Source organism: Parasteatoda tepidariorum, chromosome 8 (genome assembly GCF_043381705.1).
Source record: "Parasteatoda tepidariorum isolate YZ-2023 chromosome 8, CAS_Ptep_4.0, whole genome shotgun sequence".
NCBI classification, from domain to species: domain Eukaryota; kingdom Metazoa; phylum Arthropoda; class Arachnida; order Araneae; family Theridiidae; genus Parasteatoda; species Parasteatoda tepidariorum.
The window spans coordinates 49864394-49892237 of NC_092211.1; the positions used below are offsets into that span (position 1 = coordinate 49864394).

Sequence of the window (27844 nt, forward strand, 5' to 3'; positions counted from 1 at the left end):
AAGAAAAAAAAGGCAAACTTTTTCATTTTCTTTTATTTAAAGTCATTAAATAATTTTAATCCAGTTTTCTTTCATGCAAGACAAATCGCAGCATAACAGAAACAAAAAAAATGAATGGGCTTTTGCCAACAATTACGGTTTTAATCAAAATCTAAGTCTTTGGTTGAATCAAAACAAATACAATTATTGTCACACTTATGATTCCCATTTTACCAACACGTTTATCCTTTTTTTTTCCTTTTTTCGGGAGTGGAAAAGCGCGCACATGCGCAACAGTTGATCTTCCCACGCAGTGGGCAGAACGCTCCCTGTTTAAAAGGGGTGGAATCTGCAGATTCGTTCTCATCTCTTATCCTATCTCGAAAAGGATCGGATCCCTCCCCCCTTGAAAAATATCCAGTTTTTTTCCAGTTTCCTGGGAAAAAAATTCTTTACAAAAAGTATTTCCCTCTTCATCAGAAGCTTTCTTGCAGCTTGGAAAACTATTTTTCGTTTGTTTTCAAGAACTTTTACCGGAACTGAAAAAGTTTCTTATCTTCTTTTAAATTAGAAAAATCAAGGTAAGATGAAATTTTTAAATAAAAATAATAAAAAGTAATTTTTTAAATATTTTAAAACTCTGTGATTTTTAAAACTCTCTCTCTATTCTTCCAACTTATTTATTTTAATTTTAAAATGTTTAAAAGTTATTCAATAGAAAGTTTTATTATTACTAATATGTTTATAAATATTTCAGTTACTTTAATGTTTGCTATAACTTTTATTAATGCATGTATTTTCATTGTGATTTTTCGGAACTTGTTATTAATTTTAAATTGGGCCGAAAAATAAAACTTTGAGAAGTTTTAAATACTTTGGTAATGATTCCATTTTCTGGAATTACAGTTAAAATTAATAAAAAAACGATATCCGTTAGTTTTTCTTAATAAATAAATAAATTTTTCGAAGAATTCAGAAGTCAGTTTTCAATTTGTTAGAGCAGTAGCTATACAGAACTTCATTTTAATAAAAAAATAATGTTCATATTTATTCATAGCAATAAAATAAAAAAAGTAATAATATTGCGAATAGTAAATCACTGTTAAAGTTAATAAAATTTATTTATTTTTATATGTAATGAAAATTAACCTTTTAGAGAATCTTCGTCTTTTTGTGAAAATTTTCTTAAATAAGTAAATATAGATTTTTCTGCGGTAAATATTTTTTAATGCGATTAAATAAACCACATTTTTTCATTTACAAAAAAAAAAAATTTGACAACTAATATAAACTTATAGTTAAGAAAAAATGGAAAATATACAACGAAAAAATAAGATTTTAGAATAAAAAAAGCTGAAATACCATTTTTTTTTTTTTTTTTTTTTTTTTTTTTTTTTTTTTTTTTTTTTTTTTTTTNAATTTTTTTTTTTTTTTTTTACATTACTAGATTTTCTCGAAACAAGCATATTTGGTTTAAAAATAAAAGAATTAATGTTGAACAAATGTCATAGATTTGATGCTATATATTTTGTTCAAACTTTAAGTGGTTTTTTTTAAGTGTTGATCAAACTTTAAGTGTTGAATAAATTTATGTAATAACATAATAGTTTCAATATTTTTGACTTTGTTTAACTTAGAAACATTATTTTTACTAATGGAAGTGAAAAGTATACTAAGTATAAAAACGTTTTTCAAAATGTTAAACGTTTTGCACAAACGTAAAAGTGTTTTATAACATCGAACAATGCTGTCATTGACATAGAAAGTAGCTTGAATGTTCTGATATAAGTTTGTCTTGATATCAAAACAAATATTTCGTACATTGTTATGAATCAATTGTTTTAAGAATATTATGTAATCTCAATTATTCGATGCTTGATATTCTATAGATACGTTGTCTTATGTTTAAAAGTTTACCAAGAGAAAGTGCACATTATTGACTAAGGTGTACAAGTGCTCAAAATACAAAAATGCACCACCCTAAATAACTTTTGATCTACTAATCGGATCTTCAATTTCAATGAATGAATCTTAAAAGTTTGAGCGGGTGGCCTCAAATATGCTAATTAATTATTACAGACGATATTTTAAGTAGCGAAATTAGACACAAAAACGTATTTTCTATGAATGAACAGAACATTTTTTTATTTTTTATTATTTTTTTTTGTTTTTTCACGGATTTGGAGCTTGACCCCCAAAAGATAGGGGGTAGCCGAAATCCGGTAAATATGGTCTGAATAGTTTTGTCAAGAGAGCAGTTCAAAGTTTGAATCCCTTAATGTTAATTCTCTTTTTTGCGTGTTTCACCATATCTCGAAAACTTATTAAGCGAATTGAAAAATTTTGGCACGCAATTATAAAGTTCCTTTATTCAAAGATTACTCCATTCAAAATATAATTTTTAGTAAATTTATGATTTTTTACTAAATGAAAGTTGAAAAAATTTAATTATTAATTACACAATCTTTTACATAAATTTAAAGGATGCAATTTTAAATGACCTCCTATATTAAGAAGGTCAGAAATCCAATTTCGTCGAAAAAAATGCGTGTACGTACTTATTTCATAACTTAGAATATCGTCTGCCCCATGCAATTAGCATATTTGAGTTAAACCCCCTCGAAACATTGAGTCCTAGAACTTGAAGATTCGATCATTAGATCAAAAATTATTCAAAGTGGTCCATTTATTTTTTGAAGATGATATACAATTAGATGTGTTTTTTTGTCCTATGATGAAATATATTCCTTTAAAATCGAAAAGTTAGACAAAACTAGTTTCTTAAATTTTCCATTATTTTTTCTAAAGTGCTATGTGAATATTGTAGTTTAAATTTTTATTCGAATGATAAATGAGTCCTTTTGTTCCAAAGGGAAATATAAATACTGTTTAATTAAAAGTTACTATATATTTCGGAAGATAAAATAATCATTTTAGGAAGTATGCAAGTACCCATTTTTTTTTCAACCTCGACAAATAATACCAGGTAAACATTGAAATAATGGGGAGAAAAGAAATTTCGAGTTTGAAATATTAATTTATAGCAATAATTTAAGACAATAATCTTTCTACCCGAAGAAAGTGGATTTTGAAAATCAAAGAACATAATAATTTAAAATTTAATATATTTTTAACTTCTCGTAAATTAAAGTAGCTGATCATATTTAAGAACAGAAACCACGAATAAAACTAAATAATATTCCGCATCATTGCTACAGGCTTCATTGTTCTCTTTATAACCGGTAATGAACTGAATAGGAACCCATGCAAGGAAATGTCATCATAAACCGCTAGGGGTGCTTCACTATTATGAACAATTCATACGCGTGCTTCTGAACAGTTCATGTAGGGAAGTGTTCCGGGCATGGGTTCCTATGCAATTTTAATCCTGGTGATGTGCCTTGCTTCCCTTAGAAATTTGCCGCAATATTTGTGTGAGTTTTTGTTATATATAGCATTTTTAAACTTGCATATTTCAACAAAAGTTAGACTAAAAACGTCATTGAAAAAACTGCAGCAAAAATAGTTTCGGACTTGAAATGTCTTCTCCCGAATCATTCAAGATCAAATATTTGTATAAATGCAACGAAAAATTAAAAGCGAGTGAACTTTTCTTTTTCCACATTTATAAGCGTGATTTTTTTTCTTACCTTAAGTGTTAAGGTTTTTCTGTGTTAACACTAAAGCTCTCTTTACTGTTAACTTGAAATAAAAACTTCCTTCGCCTAATTTCCTGGATAAGACATTACACCACGATTTTTACGTTTATCTGATTTTGTCCTTTTGATAAGGTCTCTGTTTTGTCCAACAACGTTATTAAGCATAAAAGAGTACCTGAAGAGTATATTTTAAACGTCATTTACAACCAGTATTAACCATTTAGAATAAGAGTTAAAAGGAGTTGTCAGATGTCGAAGTTAGTAAAATAAATCTCCGAGCAATTAGAAACTGCACAGCAAAAATTAAAACTTTCTATTTAAATTTCCCAAAACATTGGCGATGACAAACAAATAGCCTTTTGCTTCTCTCATTTATCTTTAAGTAACATGGCGACCGTCTTTAACTAGCTTCATGTGGTTTCAGTTTAGTCAAAAGTGCCAGATCCCGTTAGTATCCATCTCACCCGATTTCGCCCACCTCTCCCATTCTTATGCAAGGTATTTTAACAGTGTTAAAAATAAAAAAAATTTGATGAAACGTGAAAAATTTATGCCATGCCAGTTTTGAAAATGCTAATTTATTCCCTTGATTTTCTCGCCAATTTTAATGAAATTTTTCTCTCCTTAACTTTATCTCAATTTAAAAATTTCAGAGCAAAAAGATACTGTTAATTTTTAAAAAGCAAGAACAAATCAATATAGGTATAGATAAAAAAAAATATTGCAAAGGAACGCCGAAATTCCAAGAATTTGAGCAAATAGGACCGTTTTTCTCTTTTATTAATTTGATAAAAAATGAGCAGAAAATATGCACTGTAAAAAATTCCGGATAAAATTCTGGTAAAATGTACCGGCAACCAAACTGCTGGTACTTTTTACAGTAAAATTTTAGGGGACAAAATATTTGATTTACCTTGATTTTTACAGTAACATTTACAGTACAATTACTTTAATTAAACAATTATTGCTGTAAAATATACAGTATAAAATTTTACAATCAAAATGGATTTTACGGTAAATTTAATTATCTGGATGATGTAACCAGAGTGCCGGGGAACAAATTCACTAATACGCCGATTTCTGATTCGCTAATGCACTTATTTTCTTACATTCTTCAACTCATTTAATAATGTACACATTATCCCTTATGCTTCAATCTTTAAGCTTATGCTTCAATCTTAAATCGATAAACATTAAAAATCGTTTAGTTGGGTAAAAAATATATTTAAATTTGAACTACAATTTCGAAAATAAAATCACCTAAATTAAAAAAATTAGAAGTCTTAACGCATAACAATGCGCTTAAAATTAAAGCCTCAACTACGTCAACTCATGCAAACATTCGGAAACAAATACGCGTAGAAAAAGATAAAACTAAATTAAAAATTCTTTATATCCGATATATATAGAAACGGAAAATCTTTGCTGAAAGAAAATTTTAAAACAATTGCTTTTCCATTTTGTTTATATAAATTTAGATATATCAGCAAAGCTGCTTTAACAATCCTTTTTTCCTTTGAAATTCTTTTCTCTTAAGGAACAGGAAATTATTTTAAATATAAAACACCAGAATTATTTTATTTATTTCATTATAGAAGAACGATTTATTTAAATGAATTTTTCAATTAGCTTGTTTATTTTGTGGTTATTGTTAAAAATCACAGCGCTTAACGAGGGAATTATAACTACACCGTAAAAAATTCCGGATCAACAGTATAAAGTACCGCTACTTCGGGTGCATCATCCGTAAAATCCATTTTACCGTAAAATGTACTTTTAGCGTCAAATCTATTTCTACTGAAAAATATTATACCGTAATTTTTACAATAATTATTATTCATCTAGAATGAATCTGTAATTTTACGGTAATTATTACTGTGAAAAAGTTAGGTATATCAAAAGTTTTGCTCCGTAAAACTTTACTGTAAAAAGTACCGGCACCCTGCGTGATTGTACATTTTACTATCATTTGATCCGGAATTTTTTACAGTGTATTATATATATATATGTATATATATTAANTGAAATTTTCAAAGCATATATATATATATATATATATATATGAAGATTAGAAATAAAGTTTTAATATAATTTTTAATATTTCCCTCTTAAATGATTATAAACAATATTCAAGTAGTAACTAATTGAATTAGGTACAATGATTTCCATTTATTTTTACCAGCGTGTCAAATTTGTAAAAATGCATGTTATTCAAAATATAATTATAATTCTTGTAATCGCGTATTTTGTAAAAGTGAAATCTGTTTTAAAACAACATTTGAAAAAAAATAATAATAAGTAACCCATCATGAAACAAAGGTACTGTTCAAGAAAGTGTAAATCTTTTTTAAAAGAAAACCTTATTTAAAATTTTCATACAATTTTTGGATATACTTTATAGACTTACACCGTAGTGTAATAAATTAAAAATCATTAGTATAGATCCATTAGCTAGTTATTAAATATATATTTAATAATCCCTATTCAATGCTTTTTTAGATTAAAATTAAATATCCTAAAACCTATGTCTTGTCTTTTACTTTACAATAAAACGTAAAATAATTCATTTTAAATCCTATTCGAGCGAAAGGGAAATTCCACAGATCAGTAAAAGTATTCGCAAGTATTCATGAATTTAAAATGCATTAGTATAGACCCATTAGCTAGTTATTAAATACATATTTAATAATTCTGATTCAATGTATTTTAAAGTCAAAACTAAATATCCTTAGCCCTTTGTGTTGGCATTCCGTTTACTTTACAATAAAACGCAAAATATTTAATTTGAGGTCCTATTTACGAGGAAAGGAAATTTCAAAGATCAGCAAAAGCATTTGCTTGTATTAGAATGACATGTTTAAATACGATTATTTTGGTTTTATTAACTAGAATTTTTTTTTCCTTCAAAAAATGTCATTACTATGTAGCATATAAATTTTACCAGAGCAGTATATCAAATTTTCTCTGTGTAGAGTTTAATAATTGAAATTTAATATTGTTCCTGTTGGCAACATATTAATATTAGCATATTTGAATTACATCATGATTTAGCACGCTCCATAATTTCTAAAAAATGGAAATTCAATAAAACATTTTTCTTACTTATGTGTTGACACAAATAACAATAAAAATTATTCTTATTATTTTTATGGCAACTTCTAAACATTATTTTAAAGAGACCATTCAAACCGAACATCATATCGTTCATGGGCTGCACAACTCAAAAAACACGCGTTTTGGACTAAGAACAGGTGTAAAATATGAAAATACACATTCTTTTCAGCAACAATACTAGCACAACTCTTAATTCAACTTAAAGTTAATCTTTGTTTAAGCAAACTAAAGCATTTCTTATGCATTTTCCTTAATAAGGAAAACTTTAAACCCACTTATCTCAAAACATGATTTTTTTTAGTTGTGCCGCCATTGTAGCCAATGAGCGATAGATTAATCTGGCTCATAATTCCTTTGTACTTTGTATGTACTTTTCTTAAAACATTTATAAATTTCCTAAAATAGATGAAAGTTGATCAGTTCGTCATTTATAAACTTTATTCTATGAATTAAAATGATAAAACAAAATACATTAAATATAAAAAGGATAAAAATATATTATCATAACTTTTCGTGGTTTAACGATTTTTATAGAATTCAAATTTTCTTATCAAGGGACTGGCTTAGCGTTATAATTTTCGCAATTCTTTTGAAAAATAAAGGTATGCTCGACATAAAATAAATTTAAACTTTCAGTTAAAAAGTGAAAACATAATATAGTGTTTATTTTTTACCCAGTTTATGCAAAAAATATTTTGATACATGTCACGACCAAATGTTTACATGCTAAAGTGACTGCAATAAATTTTAAAAAGCACACTCTTTATCACAACAAAGCTCTGAAATTTATTCTAGAGATTTAAAGTTACATGACATCTCTCTACTTGGTTTATGTTCGGAATTGAAAAGAAGAAAAGTATTTTAAAATTTTTTACTAAAATTTAATGTGATATAAAAATTAAGAACGAAATGCGTTTAAAATTAGCTTTTAAAACTTGTTCAGAAGGAAACTTTAAATAAAATTCAAAATAAAAAATCGACTAATTTAACGTATCTCTAAAACAACGAAGATAAAATAAATATCAAAAACTTTCATTAAACTGAAAGATAATTTCCTAAAACCATACTTGAACTAGCATTATCTAATTCACTGGAGCAAAAGTTTTCAGATACTATAAACTATAAATATCTATCGCAGCAACATTTCTAATTTAATGAAACACTAAATAGGAACTTTAATTACATTTCTTATAATTGCAGCTTAAATACAACCTATTAAATCAAGTATTTTAGTGAACATTTAGCAGTATTTAAACCTCGCTATTTAAACGGGTTAATTATAACAAAGATTTTAGAAATTATATCTTACTACAACATCATTCTATTTATACGTAACTTTTAATTTACATAAATGAGGAAAGTATTATATGAAATATTTTAAAGCAATAGAATGCCCTTAATTTACAGATTTTCCCATAAATGCTTATTATAAGCTTATGAGAATGATTTTTTCAAACAACCGTCAATATTTTACTTTTAAACAGACAAATAGGCATCAAAAATGTAATTAACCATGAAGTTAAAAAAAATATTTCCTATTACACTAATTATATAAATTTCAATAATTTACGAAATACATTTAAAAAATATTTCCCTATCTCAAAATGAGGTAGAAATTTTTTAATTAAACGAATGATTTAAAAAAAGTAAAATATAAATTTCTGATTAGCCTAATTACGTCAATTCAAATTAATCTTTTAATAATCAAACTAGTTTCTGATTAAACTAAATACATCAGTTTAAATTATTTATACATTACATGAAGAAAATTTTTATCGCAAAATAATGTACCTATTTTTAATACAAAGAATTGTTTAAAAAAAAGGTAAATTGTTAATTTCTGATTAAAACTATATCAATTTCAATTTATTACAAAATAATTAATTATCTCAAAATAATATAGAATTTATTTCAATTCAAGCGATGTTTAAATACAGTGAAAACACAAGTTTCTGGCGAAAGTAGTTATAACAATTTAAACTGTTTATACAATACATTAAGAAAATACACTGAGAAAGAAAAATAAGAACAAAATTACTAGAATTATATTACATAAATTAACGTGCTTCTGGTTCCATGGGAACACCGAAGAGCTTTGGTAATAATTTGGTAAAATAAATAATTAAAAATAGTTTCATACAACTAATAATAAAATATAGTTTTAAGAATGGTTTCAGTAATTTTATTTTGATACCCTAGAGGAAGGCAGAAAAACCATTTATTCGATTAAATTTATTTTTCAATTATGTATTTTCAACGCGTATTCAATTATGTATTCTGATTTTAAATATGTGATAATAAGGACTATAAATTTTAATACAATATTTTCCGGAAAACTGTTTCACCATATGAATGAAAAAAATACCAAATGGATGGTTTAAATGAAATAGAAGTTTCAGTTTTATTAACGAAGTATATTTCAGTTTTATTAACGAAAATTATGACTTTTTTTACCTGAATTATTATTACTATACAGTACGGTAATTTTACCATAATTTTTTTCTTTGCATATTTATCGTAAAATGATGCAATTTTGTAATTCAAAAAATGGTTATCTAAAGTGAAAAATTAATTCCTGATTTAAATTAGTTACACAATGAATTTAAATAATATTTATTTCAAAATGATGTAGGAATGCTGTCTTAATTAAAAGAATCGTAAAAATTAACAAAAATTGGCACGTATTAAAATAGAATTGAATACATTAAAATAAGATTGAATATATTAAAATAATGTATTAAATACAGTGCATAATGGAAACTGAGTAGTTTTTCTGAACTAATAAATTTTATAATGTGTTTAATTGCCATATCGTTCAAATTTGCATCAGCCTTTATATGCTAAGTTAAATCATATTGAACCCCTTAAACTTCATTACACGATACAGTGTTTTCAACTTGCACCGAAAACTTTGCCAGACGCTGAAATACACTTCTTTTTCTAGTTAATAAAAGTTTTTATTATCATAGATAATAATGAACAGTATAAGTAAGTACATATCATTATGAGTTTTTCTATGGTTTCCGGAAAATTCTTGCAAGCACCGAAAAATAAAGAAATCATGTGTAAACAACTTTTCTTGTAAAAAAAAATGCTGTATTAATGAGAGTATATTTGCATTTGATTAGAAACGAGCGATACATAGTTGTAAAAAATAATTCGCAAGAAACAAGTATCTTCAAAATCATTGCCGTTGGAAGTGATGGTATTTTTTATAAAATTAGTTTTCCTATTATTATGTTATCATGTTTTCCTTATTTTTTATCTAATTAAAGTAGACATTGTCTAAAATGTATGACATTGGTTGCCTAAGTTTCAAATTTTTATATAAGCATGCAACTAGATAGTTATAAATCAATATTTTATGTAAATCTTTTTTCTATGACTTTGTAAAAGAAATAAAGAATGACATTTAAATTTGATTACAAAAGTTTAGCATTTTTGTAAAAATCTTACATACAAGTCTCTTTTTTTTATGTAAAAAAGTTCTTTTTTATTTATGTAGTTGTAACAAGAACTGTTTTTAATTTATTAATTTTGAGGAATAATCTTAATTTCCTGCTATACGTAGTACATATTTAAAGTTTATTTAATTGAAAAATAAAAAATATACATATAATACATTATTTTTATATTTTTAATAGAAATTCGAAGAAATTTAAGCACTAGGAGGTTACTAGGTTTTAAACAATTAAAAAGCTGGATTCATGAAAAGGATTTAAAAATCATGATTAAAGAATTAAAATCGTAAAATAAAGTTATGGGACATAAAAAAAGTTAGTTGAGTTTTAGAACTTAAAAAAATTTTGAAAAAAATGCATTTATTTAGTTTAGAACTTATATACTTCGTATATAATGACAATTTAAGAAATTCTTTTATTCGAATTACTTCTATTGTAAAACAATGTGCTGCATTTATGCATTTTAAAGGGGGGGAAATATATCTACTTGAAAATGACATTTCCTGCGGAACAATTATTTAAACTTCATAACAAGACATAAAAATTAAAACTGTAATGATAAACATTCAAATATGTCATAAACTGTTGTTTAAAATACAAATGGTTTTAGTGTCTTAAAAATCCCTAAAAACATAGTAACTATACCACATATTAGATATGCTTTAACACTAGTATTTAAATTTAAAAAGAAAAATAAAGCAATTATTTGATAACTATTTATAAGCAATAACTGTAGTTCTAATTACGGCAAAAACAAATTAATTCTCTAATTCATTTAACAAATACAATAAGCATATAGTTGGATTGAAAATTAGTTCAAGTGCTTAGTATCAGTTTTATAGAATTATACACTGAGAAAAAAGTACTGTCAAGACTACCAGAATATAGTCAAATTTACCGTATTTCTGGTTTTTGATGTGCCAAGTTTTTAGATAGGAATGTGAAAAAGCTCGTAATTTTTACCGAAGTGCCTTTTTTAATATTAACAATAAAATATGGTGTTATAATGTATGATAAAATTTGACAATATCATGATACCTTAGAGTATCAGTTCCCAAAAAGGGTTTCACGGAACCCCAGGGTTCCGGGAAATGTCAAAAGGGTTCCTTGACTTTTTTAACCAGTAATTATTTCTTAAACAAGTAAAAGGTTTGTATCGAACTAATAGCCGATTTATTTTCTAGTTAGGTTATTTTCATGAAATTATTTAAGTAAAATGCTAATAAAAAATAGTAAATTTTATATATATATATATCAATAAAATTAGGATAAAAATAAGCATCATTCGAAAACAGAGGAAGTGAATTTTTAAATCTTTTTTGAAACCTTTTCGATGAATTAAAAAGATGGGTAAACATAGCATAAACTTTAGTATAAAAATATTAAATAAATAAAATTAAATAATTAAAGCAAATAAATAAGAAAAACATAATACAATGAAACCTCCAGAAAAGATCACCTCTATTTACGACTACTTTTGGGGGCACGGAATTTTTCTCATTAACTTTGGGTTGAAAAAAACCTTTAGGAGAGACCATTAAAACCTTTCCCAGCGACCGAGAAAACATCTGCACCAAATGCGGAAAAGGTTAAATAAGGAAACATGAAAAACATCTGCACCAAATGCGGTTAAATAAGGAAANCGCACCAAGAAAATGACATTAACTAAAATTGAAATAGTTTGAGAAAAATCATGCAACTTCGATAACAATTTTGGAGGTAACCTCTGAGAACAAGAACTAACTCGCATTTGCGTTAAATGGAGAGGAAAACCACGGTTAGCCTGATGGCACGGGGACACTAATCCATAATCCGTCTACCACTGAGGATAGTTTTCGACAGTACTGTGGTCTGTGTGAACCGGGTGCGAAATTCTTTGACCAGCCCTCGTTGAGATTTGAAACCGGGTTCACTTCATTGGGAGGTGAGCGCCCCATCCCTTGAGCCCCCACGACTCAAAAAGTATGACTGATGAAAGTAAAAGAAAATTGAACGTTATTTAGTGTTATTTATTTATTCTAGCATTTTGAATGAAAAAGATTTTGTGTTGACAATGCTTTACAAATTAAGAAAAAACATTGAAAACTCATTACATTTTCCATGGTAAATTTTTATTCTAATAGAAATATTTGGAACAACAGTTTTAAATTTAAAAAAAATTCCTTTTGTATTGAAAATTACAGTTATGAGAAAACATTATGTGCAGCTAGAATAAAAATTATTACTCAGTTAGAAACGTTGCAATTTAAACTTCACAGTGATATAAAAATTTAAAGAGATATTTAATAAAAACGTGAAATGTAAACCTTAATTTGCAAAAACTAAAATGCTTCTTAAGGCTGTTCTCTTAATGTCTATGCATAAAATAACGCTTCTTAGCTAATAATATGTCATACCTGTTGGGAGTTTTTAGCAGTAAATCAGGATGATAAAGGATTAGTAAAGGATTAAGAAAGTTTTCTGGTCTAGATGTCTGATTTAATCCTCATTATTACAATTTTTTTCAGGGAAATAAAAGGACAAGTTCCGGTAAATTATTTCCTGGTTCCATTTCGTCACTTTTCTGTTATTTTTTAAACTGTCCAAAATAATTATAAATTAATGTACAAAAACTATGGCGAAGATGGTGGCGATGCGGAGCACTGATGCTAAGCGTAGCTGCTCTCCATACTGTATAATCTGAAACAGAAAATACCAAAAATTAACGATTATGTAAGAGCATAGCTACAGTTTAAACAAAAAAAAAAAGCGAAAAATGCTATTTTTTCACAAAATGGTGCCCATTTTGAAAAAAAAAATCGACTTTTTTAACACTTTACATAAAAAACGTTTAAATTTAAACGTTGAATGTACATAAACTGTCTTTTTTGTTAGAAGTGCGGTGTTCCGAGCGCTCAAGGCGATCTCTGCATCGTTTGCAAAACTCGAACGTCGTATTGCCACTTTGAATATCCATAACATCCATCATGCTGCGATCCCCATGAGACGATTGTGGAAGATCACCGTAGCCAAATAATTGACAATTTCAACCATATCTTTAACATAATAGGTGAATGTTAGAGAAAACGTCCAATTAAGTGAATTTAGAGATTAAATATTGTCTTGACTGTTCACGTTAACACATTAAATTATTATCTGACAGGTCTTCATATATAGGCCTGATTGCTTCCTGCACCGTCCGTGAACCCTCGACGACGTGTAATCGCCGGTCCGTTTCTCAACTATATAAAACAGTTTCCGGGCCAAACGGTTCCGACCACATATACCCTGTAATATAAGCTATCGAAATATATAAAAGATTCTAGATCAGAAAATACCCTGCTGTTTTTAAGGAAAGGCTCTACCGACATATGAAATAACAGTTTTTTGCAATCAATATTCTATTTTCATAACTGATGTGCCATAACAGCTATTCATGACTGTTAGGTCAAGGTTAGCCTATATATATCAAGCACTCTCTACACTGGAAAAACGGTTTTCCTAAAATTGAGCCAAAATTTGTCAAAATGGTCCCGAAACAAATCTAGTCGAATTTTAAAACCTCGTGAATTCATCATTGAATAGAGTGATTTGCTCAAAATGCTCAATGATGAATTCATATCCGGTACCACTTACTCAATAATGGATATATGGGGTTTTTAAATTCGACTAGATTTGTTTCGAAGATACTTTGGCACATTTTTGTGCCATTTTAGGAAGCCCTTTTTTTACAGTATATGCTAATTCAGAAAATGGCGCTAACCACCAAAGAGCAGAAAAGCCAACAATTTCTAGCCAACTAGTTCCAACTATTTTTTTAACACTTTAACAGCTATACTAGCATTGCATTATTTGGGACCATAATTTCTTTTAAAAATTGAGAATTATTTATTAACTTTAATCATTTTTAACTAAGAGGAAAAATTTCAACAAATTGGGAATTTGTAAATGTTTGCTGATTAGTCCGTTCTCAAGGTCAGATAATTCTTAACGGCATTTCGGTATATATGCTGATTAAAATTATAGCTTTTCATCCATGTGTAATGTACTTAAACTGCGTCTTTTCTTTTATTTATTTATTTATTCATTTTCTTTTTGACGAAAAAGTTTCGAAAATATTGTGTTTATGGTCCTTATCTCTGCAATCTTGCTAATTGGTAATTTTTTTTCTCCGAATTACAGACAATTTTTCCCAGTATAATATTTTTCGATTGAAACTGAGGCTTGCTTAGAATTCAATGCACTCAAATAAAACGTCGTTTAAATTCATATTACTAGATCGTTTGATTTAATATTTCGAATGCAATCTATTTTCATCAGTTTGAATTTAAAATAGAATTATAAGGTAGACTTATTAAGTCATTTGTATGAGTAATTCAGATTCATAAGACTGTTCGCTAAAACAAAATTCAATAATCAAATATGTAATTCGCTTTTTTTTAAATCCCTATGCAAAATATTATAATGATTGATTGAATGTTGGGTTTAATGGCACAAAGTCCACAGAAGGACATGCTGCGTCAAACATTTTTCCCATCAAAAATCACACTGAATTTATAAAACTGAATACAACGAAGCAAACGCATTCAAAAGGCAAAATATTATAAAGCAACGGATTTAATTAAAATATCAGCTTGCAAAATGTTTGAATTTTTCAGTGTGCATTATAAGCTAGGTTCGTTACCTTAGTAAACGAAGATGAATACAAAATTTGAAATCAAAGAAAATGAAAATTTAAAATTTGATGAAGGATCTTGATAAAATTATCTTAAAATATTAGCTGTTCATATTTTAACTCAATAAGTGTTTTGTTCTCATGTACTCTTTACAAAAAGATAAAGGCTATATCTATTTCATTTCTGAAATTCAATTGGAGATATAAAACATTTGTATAAAGCCAAATATAATAATGTTATTAGCATTTATATGAGGTCTACTCAAAAAGTATCTGACAAAACTTTTAACTGGCTGCTTAAATTAAGCTTGGCTTGCAAAGCTTTGCAACTATTATCAAACTTTTTTTCGTGCGCATTTTCAGTTTTTTCACGACTCATTGCACCAATCATTTAGCACTACACTATTGAAAAACAGTCACAATATCCATTACAGTAGTGTACTTTTTTTTAACAGATTTCGCCTTTTGCTTGGTATTTATACGACTGCAACAGTTTTTAAAACTAATAGTAAGCAACACAGAAATTATTTAGTTTTCTTAACTTAATTTAATTAATTAAAATATTTTTTTCATAAAGTTACTTTTGTGATTGCGTTTACGCTAAGTTATCGGAAAATGAGTTAATACAATAAAAAAAATAAACTAAATTCCATGATTTAATAAGTAAATAATTAAAATTTCCTAAATCTATTTTTTTTAAAAGAATTGACATTTATGATATATAATAGCGTGGAATTCTTTTGGAAGTAATAAAAATATTTTTTCACTCCCTTTTCATTTTTTTCACTAACTTCAGCGAGAAAACTTTATGAGAGTTATTTTCATTTTTTCATAATTTGTCTTAAAAATGAAAAATAAGTTAAACAGTTCGAGCTAGTGACTTTGCATGAGAAGAAAAAAAATATAATATAGAATGCTTAACCTCCTTAAATTTTTTTTCGACGACAAAAGTTATGATAAAAGTTATGATTAAGAAACCTTATCTCATTAAATCTAATGCGAACACTCAGGTACAAAACTAAATTAATCGCCAGGCAGAGTTTTAAAAAATTCTAAATGCCTAAATGCTTTTAATCTTTTGCCATTATACGCTCTAGCCCGTGGTAAAAAAAAGTTGAAATTTTTATTTATAATTTGTTTACTTCCTCCTTCAAACTTAGCCCTTCTCATAACTTTTAAAGAGCGTTTCAGTAAATAGCTGTCTTTAGTAAGCGAGTTAAATTTAAAGCAATATGCTGTAAGTAATTTCATGAGTAACTGAATTACTAGTAGAGAGCAATTTTTATATTCAATAAAAACGTTCCTTTAGAATCCTTTCAAGATTAGTTCCCTACAATTTTTCGCCTTTATTTATGACAAAAGCACGTTGCGTAGCAAAAAAGAAGGTAGTTAATGTGCCAAAAAACTGACAAGACGTAAATTTATGTGGCAGATATCAGAAAAATATGCCTACCGTTTTAATTATTAAAATTCCAATGAGTTAATATTTAAACATCAAATAATTTTTGAATTACAAATAGCACTGAGGGAAAAAAAATTTCAAATCTGAAATTAGTTTTTTTCGGATATCTACAGATTTATTTTTTTTTTCAAAATGGTATTTTTACCTTAATTTATTTTTTGTCTAAATTTACAAATTTATAAAGAGCGTATTGACTTATATGCGTACATATACACTTGTCTACTCCTTTAAAAGTAACAGTGAAGACTGAATGTAAACTGAAATGTATTATCACCTTCGTATGTCTGTATATATGTATTATCACATTCGTATGTATTATCACATTCGTAAACTGAAATGTATTATCACCTTCTTCTCACTATTCCCTAAGCAGCAGAAAAACGCAGACAGTTAATATGCACCGGATTCAATTTTAAAAAATCCAGGTCAGATATATAGTTTAAAATTGGATAAAAATTGTAGCTATTAGAAAAAACCGATTGCAGATTTGAAATCAGCGACACGAAAATACGTTTAAAAAAATCTCCTGCAACAGAAAACAAAAAAAAATGTTCCTTAGAGTAATTAAAAAATGGGAAAAAATTAATTTCGAATTTGAAATAGAATTTGGATACATATTAAAGCAATCAGTTTCTGCTATTGCTAAAATTAAAAATATATTAATTATTAAGAAAAATTTATGTCAATTTCTTTTATATAAAAATATTTCTGTTATATTGTCTCCTCTAATATTTCTCTAATATTATTTTTTCGAAATATTTAAGCTAATGATGTAAACTGTCCAGGTAAAAAACGCAGAGCATTAATGGATTAGTTCTAGTTTAATTATTTTTACAATTACTACCAATAATTTAATAACTACCTTAATTGTAATTTATCACTTATTTAAAAATAAATTAATCTTGAAAATTAATAAAATAAACATCTTAACTATTTCAAGAAGAGTAGAAAGAAAGAAAAATATTTCTATAATATTTAATAAACAGAAAATAAACCTACGGATGAAAGGTGTATGGAATTTTTGGTGATGATAGAAATTTATTTCGAAAGTAATGCATTTCTTGTATTAGCTTTTACTAGGCTCTTATTTCAGCGAACAGAAAGATTCTTTTCACTGCTTTTTATCTACTTGAAATACGTAATTTTCTTAAATTATCGTTTTATGTTATTATTATTTATTTTTTTCAGTTTTATTTTTGTTTATACTTGAAAATAGTCGTATTTTCAACTTTATATGAATAGGATAAAATGGCAATAAGCAAATCTGCCTGCAGCGGTCAAATTAATTTTAAAAATACTACTGTCATTCTGCTCAGTACTTCAGTTTTGAAAACTTGCCGGAAAGTGGTCGGAATTTGAATTAAAAATAAATTCCTTTTGAGAAAAAATAATATGCAACAAATTCTGCTTGTAGCTGTAAAAAACTTGCCCCGTTGACATCTAGCACTGAGCTACAACTAAAATTTGAACACACTAGCTAATTAGAAATTGGTCAGGAAATTGCATTGTCAACAAGCATGGAGCTCTAGGGCAGATTTGAGTGCTTCAGCTTGTAAGAAAGAGATCGAAATTTCAATTGAAATATTCCAGCCAAGAGCGAATTAAAAAAAAAATCTTATAAAATGTTTCCTGTTATTAGTAAAACTATTGCTCAGTCATCCAGTAAAAAACCTCAATGTTAGGAGAATAATGATTAATAAACACCTTAATGTTAGGAAAGTAATAATTTTCTTTTGAATATTGAAATTTTTCTCAATTATCAGTTAATACTGCATCAAAAATTATTTTTTTTAAAGTATGTTCATTATAATTAAGCTGATGAATACCTTATGATAACGCAATCGATATCAATGTTATCAATAATGGACCTTCATCTACGTCAGCTGCTTTGAAAGTTAGGAATAGGACGCTTTTTTTCCAGGTAATATACGAGACAAGAATTGACCATGAACTTAAGGTCAGTCAAGTGGGCATTGATTGCTAATAGAGTGCAAGAAAAATTCTTGAAAATTCTGTAAAGCAGCTAAAGCAACATATTGAACATACTTTGTGTCATGGCCAGGCTTTTGACTTAGGAATAGTTGTGTTGTAGGGAGCTGTTTCTGAAAAAGTTAAGACTTTTCGTTGACAGTTTTAGATGTTTTGCTATAGCTATAGCTATACCTATAGGTAATGTTGGTTTTATTAGATGTTGAAGGTACAGTAAAATTAAAGCGAGAAGCTTTCTTTTTGTGGCATGTTAAACTGAGCATGTTAAGTAGATGTTTGTGTTGCAGTATCAGTTTGCGTACCAAATTAACAATAAGGAGTTTGAGTCGTGGAATACGACACCCTCGGGTGGGTGAACAGGCGGTAACTATTCGGCGGGATTTATTAAAGGTCAGGTTTTGCAAACCTTTTACAGAGTGTATTTCTTTTTCTTAGAACTATTTTGGGAAGTTACTCACAGAAAGTGTCAATATATTCAGTTCCAGAATAGCGATCAAAAAGACGGGTAGAGCTCAACAAGATGCTTTAGAATGACCATGACTAAACATTTGACACTGAAAGCAACTAAATGGGTTTGAGACAAAAGTTCGATCCGGACAGTTATTTTAAGCAATTTTAATAGAACATGGTGATTTTTGCGTGCTGACCGTAAGAATAAGACGTTTGGTAGAAATGAATTTGTCATCCCTGAGAACTCGACGAACAGGGATAACATTTTGTTCTTGTTAATTCTTTGTAATCATTTCTGCAGTGTTGTAAATGAATTCATATTTTGATATAACACGCCGAGAGGTGTGGAAGGATTTATGAAGTATGACTACTATTGTGAGTGAGAGCATTGTGTATGATGACAAAATTGTGATCCGTTTTTCAGAGGACCTCTGTACTAGCAGGTCTTTATAGAGGTTGTTTTATCTGCACGGAAAAAAAGAGTCTTTTATATCATAAATGAGGACAAAATGAAGTATTTGGTTCGAGCTATTCATATAGCATAAGGAATGTTTCGGTGTTTCTGCTTTGGTGTGTGGAACTGAACACCTTGCTATTTTAAACCATATAAAAATAAACCAAATTTCACTAACTAGTGACACCACCCACCACGGAGTCAACTTGGGAGTTGCAAGTAACCAACTGGTACTGACGCCAATGACGACTAATTATAAATTAAAAGCACGCGAGTTTCGATAACCTCTGAACTCGGGGTAATGATTGATTGATTGAATGTAGAGTTTAATGGCACAAAATCCAAAGAACTCGGGGTAAGATCGGGTAGGGCAAGTTGGGGCATGAGCGGGTACTACCTTCACCATATAAAGCTGATTTATAATATCAAGAAATAGAACAGAAACAAACACGAAAAAAATATGTTGTCAAGGAAGAGAAAGTTGTTTTGCAATAAGCAGGAACCCCAAAGTAGAATGATCAAAGAGAGAAATGTATGAAAAATCAATAAAACAAAACCATTTCTTTTTTAAAAAAAAAACCCTCTTAATTATTGATTGATGTTTCTTCCGATGAATACGATAAAAACACAATAGTAGTTTATTGTTATACTCTAATAATGTATTTTCTAATTCAAAAAAGGTGATTGATTGATTGTGTGTAGGGTTTGGTGGCACAAGGTTCAAATGAGGACATACTGCGCCAGACAATACGGCAGTTCAAAAACTAAGTGTATACAAAATTTTTATTGTCTCAAAAAAGGTGAAAGATAGATCACACGTGAAAAGTGTTTTTACTGGGCTCACGAAAGCTGTAGTGGAGTAGAGGAAGAAGGAATGAATTATGATATCACACTCATTTTGAACATAATATACTTAAATTGTCTTGTAACATAAAAACGTCGACTACTTTTTTTACAGAAATACAAGTATTTCCAAATTTTCTATTGAGTTCACATATGCACCCGGTCTTACCCCATTAGTGGAGTAAGATTCTCTGTATATATTTCAAGGAATTAATAAAAACGTTTCCTTTAACTTTAAAAACGCTCTTGTTCATTATTAATTATAAAGGCGAATTGAATACCTCAATTTTACATAACAATTTTTAATGTATACTATTCAAAAAGTTTTGCTTTGATGCTTTTCATTGAAATCTTCATAAAAGTGTTAATGCATGAGAAGATTTAAATTTTAGTTTTAAAAAATATTTGATTTATAATAAAATATGCATTTTACTAAGATTTCTAAAAAAATATATGAAAGATTTTTCACATTAAAACACATAAAAAAGTACAGTTTATTAAAATAAGAATAAAAATTTAAATAAAGCATTATTTTAATTTGTGCAAGTAAATTATTCAGTTTATGTCATTTCATGTAGTCTTATATTTTTTATAATACTGAATGAAATTTTAATGATTGTGATATCAATACCTATTGTGTATTATAGTTTAAATGCAAAACTTTTACGAACACTGTTTTCGTGAAGTAAGAACATAAATTTATTAATTTAACTATCCTTAAAAAAATATTACCTTTAACATTTTAAATAAAGAATGATTTTACAGAAACAAATGTGTTAGCGGTTCTATGAGTTTTCTACTTTGACCAAGAAACTTAAGCCTCAAAGAAGTTTTTATTTTTCAGTTATTTCAAACGTTCTTTGAAACGTTACGGATATTACCGACAGTAACTTTTTTCGCCGTTATTTTAGATTTTTTTTCAACTATTTTACTTGAATTTTAGTTCTAGGGAAAAATAAAAATATAAAAATGAAAAATAAATTTTCTTAAAGCACACAGCTTAATGTCTAATTTTCTTTCAGAAGACTTGTTTCTTTTTACTTAAAATTTATAATAATTCAACCGTAAAAAACAACAAAACCATACTCTTTTTTTTTACCAAAATCAAATCAAAACTTTTAAGAGTATTACATTTAGATCGAAATAAATTTATAGATACAGAATACTAGTAAGATTATAATTTACTTATTAGCAAGAAAATGAGCTTAATAAAGAACATTTTAAATTTATAATTTTATCATACGTGCATACCTGCCAACTTTTAATCCTTTCAAGGATGATTTTCCCCAGTGGTAGTAAAAGGAAAAGTAAATTACAATTTTAGGCAGAAACTTTTGCTGTATTATGAACAAGCTTATGCGGAATACTGGAACAGTATTACATATTAATCTATATGCTTAATTTTTTTAAAAATAGTGGTGAATTAAAAATATTATAAATTAAGTTTATAAATGCAAGGAATATATAGAAAGCATACATTTCACTACCACTTTAAACATAGAAATAAAATTTTACGCCAAATGCGTAAAAGTTGGCAGATATGTACATGTCTACATTGGGAAAAAAGTATGGTCAAAACTACCAGAATATGGTAAACTTTACCGTGTATCTGGCTCTAAGGGAATACCGAAAAACTCGAAATTTTTAACCGAAACTCTCTGGTAATTATTTTTAAGATTCTACCAGCTTTTTTAAGGTACCTTCTTTTTTAAAGTAGTACCACTACTTTTTAAGGTACTACCAAGAATCAGATAATTGTTAGTGAAACGCTCAGCCATCTTAACTAAAGTGTACAACCTGACTTGACGAGCTAATTGGCTATATACGGCATTCGTTGCTAGAATTTTTCTCCATTGGAATGAATCCTTCACCATAATTAATAGAATGGAAGAAAAATAACTGCAAATAACGTCAAGTAACTTTTTAGAGCCGTGATGGTTCAGGGGATAGAGTGTTCGCCCTCCAATGAAGTGAAACGGGTTCGAATCCCAGCAACGGTTGGTCGATACGAATTCCTCATCCGGCTTGCACCGAGCACAGTGAAGACGCAAAATATCCTCAGTGGTAGACGGATAATGGATTAGAGTCCCGTTGCCGTTAGGCTAACCGTGGGATTGGATTGGATTGAATGGAGTTTTATGGCACAAGATCCAAAGGAGGATATGCTGCGCTAAACAATTTGTTGAGTTAGATCTAATGGTAAATTGCACACAATAGTTTCATTGTCGTAAAATAAATGAAACGAATAAAATTGTTTATCTCAAGACACGTATTTTTAAAAGTTCATAAAATCAATAAAAGCGTAATTCTATAAAATACACAGAAAAGGTAAAACGGTTCATGGGTAGGAAATAAGAGTGAATAAAATCAGATAAAACAGTTATATACAATATAAAATACCAATAGCTCGCAGAAATGCGAAAATGTTAGGATGATGAATATCATCTAACAAATCCTTCATACATAAAATCGTGCTATTAAAAAAGGTAAGACGATGTTGGTTAAAACAAGGACAAATGGTTAAAATGTGATGAACCGTAAGTAAAGTATTGCAAGAGTCGCATTTGGGAGGAGATTCTCCAAACAACAGATGAAGATGCGTGAGTCGAGTGTGGCCGATTCTGAGACGATTAAGCTTTACATCTGCATTACGTAAACGTAATACAGGTAAGGGGTCTATATATGGTTTGATGTTATGAAGTTTATTTTGAGTTTGAAGGTCCCAATGCTGTTGCCAAAGGGACGAGATGAGCTGTCAATAGGCTAACCGTGGGATGTTCTTGTGTTCTTCCTCTCCACGTTAAGCAAATGGGGGTTAGTTCCATCAAAAAGTCCTCCACGAAGGCAAATTTTTCCCAATACCACATCCAGGAGTTCTCTTGTCTTCTGGATTGGGTTCAAAATAACAAGGCTATGGAGTTGAGCATTGGTAGCAGTAAAACTATTTCTAAGTAGCACTGTTTTCTGGATTTCATATTTAATATTCTTCCTATTTGTTAAAACTCTAATTTGAAAATTTTGAATATGTTTGTTTGCTCATCTAATTGAACTGTTACGCTCACTTCGAACTTTTGGAGTGCCCCCGGATGCCCCCTTACGGGGGCGGGACGGGCTTAAGCTTGTTATTGGTAGCAGTAAACTATAAGCTGGGTCGACTGTTCAATGGTGTAAGACGTACATAAATCGTTTTTGAAAAAAGAAATAAATTGAAAAAATTTCTTCAAAATTAAACCATACAATACAGTAAATTTTTTTTCCATGCTTATGTTTTTCAACCATATTGTACAGTCCTACAGTAAAATAATTGTAACAGTGTAAAATTTAACTGCAAAATAGTTGGGTTTTTTAAATTTAGATAAAGAGAAATAACATATAAAGAAAAATACACATAATAAAAGAGAATAACAAAAATTACTGAGATATAATAGAAGTATATGTCATACGCTAATTAAATAATATATGCGTCGCATGCTAATTTCTATAATGCTCCAGCCTAGTTGGAAAAATATGCAGTATTTTTTTGATCAGATAGATACTTTTCGGGTTATTCTAATGAGTCCAGATACCTTCAGGCTAATTGAAATATATATAATTTATTACTAAATTAGCTGACATATTTCAGGTGTTTGTATTAAGCCTAGAGTAGTAAAGGCTTAGAGTAAATAATCTTTTTACATATTTATTACAATAAACCAATATTCAAGCCAGAGTAATTTGTTGCACATTTTCTTATCAGCCTAAAGGCATATTGGATGATTGTAATAAGTCTAAAAATATGATGAAAATTAGAAAATACGGATGACTTTTCCCACTATTCGGACGCGTTTAAAAATAGGGATAATTGGAAATAACCAAAAAAATTTAATTCGATATAAATATTTCGGGCTTAAGTCTAAAAGGTATTAAAGAAAAAATATAAAAACTATTTTTCAACTAATTCAAAATGTATATGTATTTTTTACTCTAATTAAGATTTCATTTAAAAATCACGTCAATTCTGCCTACAAATTGATTAGTACAGCCTTCAATTTAGACATCCAATAAATATTTAAATTAGCATTCAAAACATGTTCTATATTAGACTTACATCAAGGTTTTTCTCTTACTATTAAATTATCTTTAACATAAACTATTTGAATTATATTTCCTCTAAAAAAAAGTAGTTTACGATTATGAACAAAGATTTTTCCTCAGAGTTTCAGAAAATAAAATTTCAATAAATTTCTCGAGTAACTATTATTATTAAAGTTCCCCTCATTAAGTACACAAAAGAAAAAATTAATTTTCCCCAAATTTAATATCAACTTTTTAATTTAAACTCAACTCCCTACCTTAAAGATGCTTTCAAACAAAGAGCCATTTCTATATCAATTTTAAAAAATAATTAAACTGTAACATTTAAAGTTTATCGCTAATATTTACTTGACCAGAAAAATTAAAACATAAAATAAGGGAATTATCTATCAGCAGCTTTATTCCTAAGACCTTGAATTCCTTCTCATAAAAAAGCAATAACGCAAATCCACTTAGATGTTGATAAATTAGATTATTTTGCTTCATTTCGTCATACTTAACATTCATTCATAAAGTGTAACAGCCTGCTAGGAGGTTAATATGAATTTTCTTAGGGATGTCTAGACGAATTAGGTAATATTTGCTTCTGAAAAAAATCGATGGTCGTAATGCATACTTTTTATTTGCTTGATTAACTTTAATGTTTAAAATCATTTTAATTTATGTTAATTTTAAAACAATAATAGACCCTAAATAGTTCTGTATATATTTTAAGTGGACATCTTCGGTTAATCCTATCGTTACTAGTATTTTTTTATAAAAATATATTTCAGTATATCAAGTAATTAAAAACAGAAATATATTTCGTATAAAAATATTTGATCAAATAAATTATTTTATTAAATAAATTTATATTTCACTAAATGATTAATCATAAAAAATGCACTAAATTATTTTCTGAACAATAAAATAATTAGGCTGCATATTGACAAATAAATGTGTATTATTATGCGTACATATGTAACCCACTAATTGCGAAAAGTTTGCGATCTATTATTTTATGTGAGTTCTAAATAGAAATTGATTTTTGATAAAAGCATATTTTATCTACTTCGGACTATTATTGAAGATTTGCAATCGCAAACTTCAAATCGTATAATTGCAAACGCAACATTTGAAGTGATGAAAAAAATTACTTTTATGAAAAAACCAGTAGGGCATTAATGCTTCAATTAGTTGTTTTCTAATGTTGACTTCTAATTTAGTTTAAAAAAATAGCTTTTTCATAAGTTTATATCGGAATACGACACATTTCAATTATTAATCTATATGAAATTTATATTATATTTCTTCAAAAAATGTTTTAAGATTATAGAGTTATAGTGCTGCCAATTTTCTAAGCTGTTCGCAAAATATTTTACTGAGTGGCAGATTATTAAAAATTAAAACTTTTAGAGCTTTTAGTAAAAGCCTCACTACAAAATGTTGGAATAAATTGGCGTTTTGAATTATTTATATGCAGTGGTATGAAAACAACTTTAAATCAAATTTATAAAACAAATAATCATACATTTAAACATAAACTTAGCTACCACTAGAAGAAATTTTCCCCAAAAGCGTAGAAAGTTAACCGCCCTGGAGTTACTAATCATCGTCTTGTTAGTTCGGGAACATTGATCCTTAATGAGTTAATCAATTATGATATGACGTCTGAATAAAAATATTATTACCAAAAATGTCAATAACTGCGGGCAGTTGAGAAAAAGATATTTTTTATTGAAATTACTAATCAGATGTACCAGTCGTACGAGATTTTATTTCATAACCGTCGTTGAACAGCAGACCTAATTTTGAGTTTACGACTATCAATATTCAACTTCCTAGACTTGTAATTTTTAACTCTTGGATCAAGTGTTGGGAGAAATATGCCTTCGTGGAGAACTTTTTCATGGAATTAACACGCATTTGTGTTACATAGAGAGAGAAAACCACGAAAACCTCCCACGGTTAGTCAGACGTCAAGGGGACTCTAACCCATAATCCGCTTACGACTGAGGATATTTTTCGTGAGTGCTGTGGTTAGTGCGAGTCGGGTTCGGACATCGTATCGACCAGGGGATTCTAACCCGGGTCACCTGGAGGCGAGCGCTCTATCCACTGAGCTACCATGACTCTCAGTCGTATGAGAGTGCTTCGATAAAGGACCTGACAGATGTGTTTCTAGGTAGATTTCCCTAAAATTATATTATAGCTAACTACTGTTGTTGAAGTGTTACCCTAATAAATTATAATGGAATAAGGATTCGCTGATAATAGAAACCATGATGTCTTAGTTACCCTGACTCTAATTACAGGCACTCTACTTTAACTGAAAAAGTTATTGTTCATTTAAGTGTCATATCAATAAATAAAAATTCAAACTTATTCGTATTGCTGAACAAAAATAATTCTGTAAAAATTAATATTCATGTACATTCTAATAAAGAATGTACATAAATATTTATTAATTTCTACAGATATTAATGTTGCATGGATTAATTATATGCTAATGAAAATTAATATTTAACTGAATCTGGTAGCATATATGAATATCTTAGTATAACTATAGATGAATATCTTAGTACAATTACAACAGTAAAAATTTTGTTAAATCTAACTTAGAGTTTAAATTTTCAAAATAAGGAAACAAAGTTATGACAATATCAATTAAAAGCATCGAAACCAGTTTGTTTGTTGGATGAACTAAAAGTCAGTAAAAAATAATTATTAAAAAAGACTTTTACTTTCAGACGAATAAACTGATTTTGATAGTTTGAATTCTATTTTCACTGTTTTTATCTAAAAAGACATTGATCTGGTTAGACAATGGTTTTTTCTCACTTAAACAATAGATTTTACAATTTATGAGTATATGTTTAACACATTACTAACATGGCATATAAATATGTATATTTAGAGAGGTGATAACGGAACACACTATTTTAATTTGGGTACAAAGATTGGAGTAACGAGTATGATACAGATAGCAATCAATGACAGTTATATCAAGTGTTGTTAACTTTTAGCTATAAATATTAAATCTAAAAATGCAATATAGATTGTAATACGTCGATGCAATGTATACAACCCCAAAGATGCAACGCAAATAAACTTGCAATGAAAAATATGGCAATTATTTGAGGGTCAAAAATTAGAATCCTTAAGGAAAAAAAATTTTTTTTATTCATGTAAATAGCGTTTCTGTTTCTAATTTCGTAACTTAAAACGTCTTTAATATTTAATTAGCATTTTTAAGGTTAGGTCCTCGAACCATTTAAGTCCAGTATCTGAAAATCAAATCATTAGATGAAAGGTCATTAAGGGAGTTCACTTAAATGTTATTAAGGGAGTTAGCACACTTTACATCATAGATACATGATAATAAAAATAGCGACCATTTTTGATTTACCGATCAAATGTTTTAAAGTGAATATTATTTTCACATAATTATTACAACTTGTAATACATCGAATACGTTGACGTTATACATCGAAAAGCAATTTTAATAAAAACTCATATTTTACAAATTGGAGGATTTTTAAGATCAGTCAGCATTTTCACATTTATTTTATTTGATAAAATAATGTTTTCATAAACATTTAGGGAACGAAAATTTTAGAGTACTTTCTAAGTTATAATACAAATCAAAATATATAGTTTTTCAAAACAAATAAAGCAAATCTATGTGACACGTATGCAAATTATGTGTAGAATATATATATATAT

General features: G+C 28.1%; 1 protein-coding gene across 1 annotated transcript in view; it reads left to right on the forward strand.

Moving 5' to 3' along the window:
• Positions 1 to 293: 293 nt before the first annotated feature.
• The window catches only part of LOC107455101 (uncharacterized), a 123532-nt gene continuing 95981 nt past the window's right edge, over positions 294 to 27844 (forward strand). Inside the window, exon 1 of the mRNA XM_071183988.1 lies at positions 294 to 560. The gene's annotated coding sequence lies outside the window, so the exon portion shown is untranslated. The remainder of the gene's footprint in view (positions 561 to 27844) is intronic.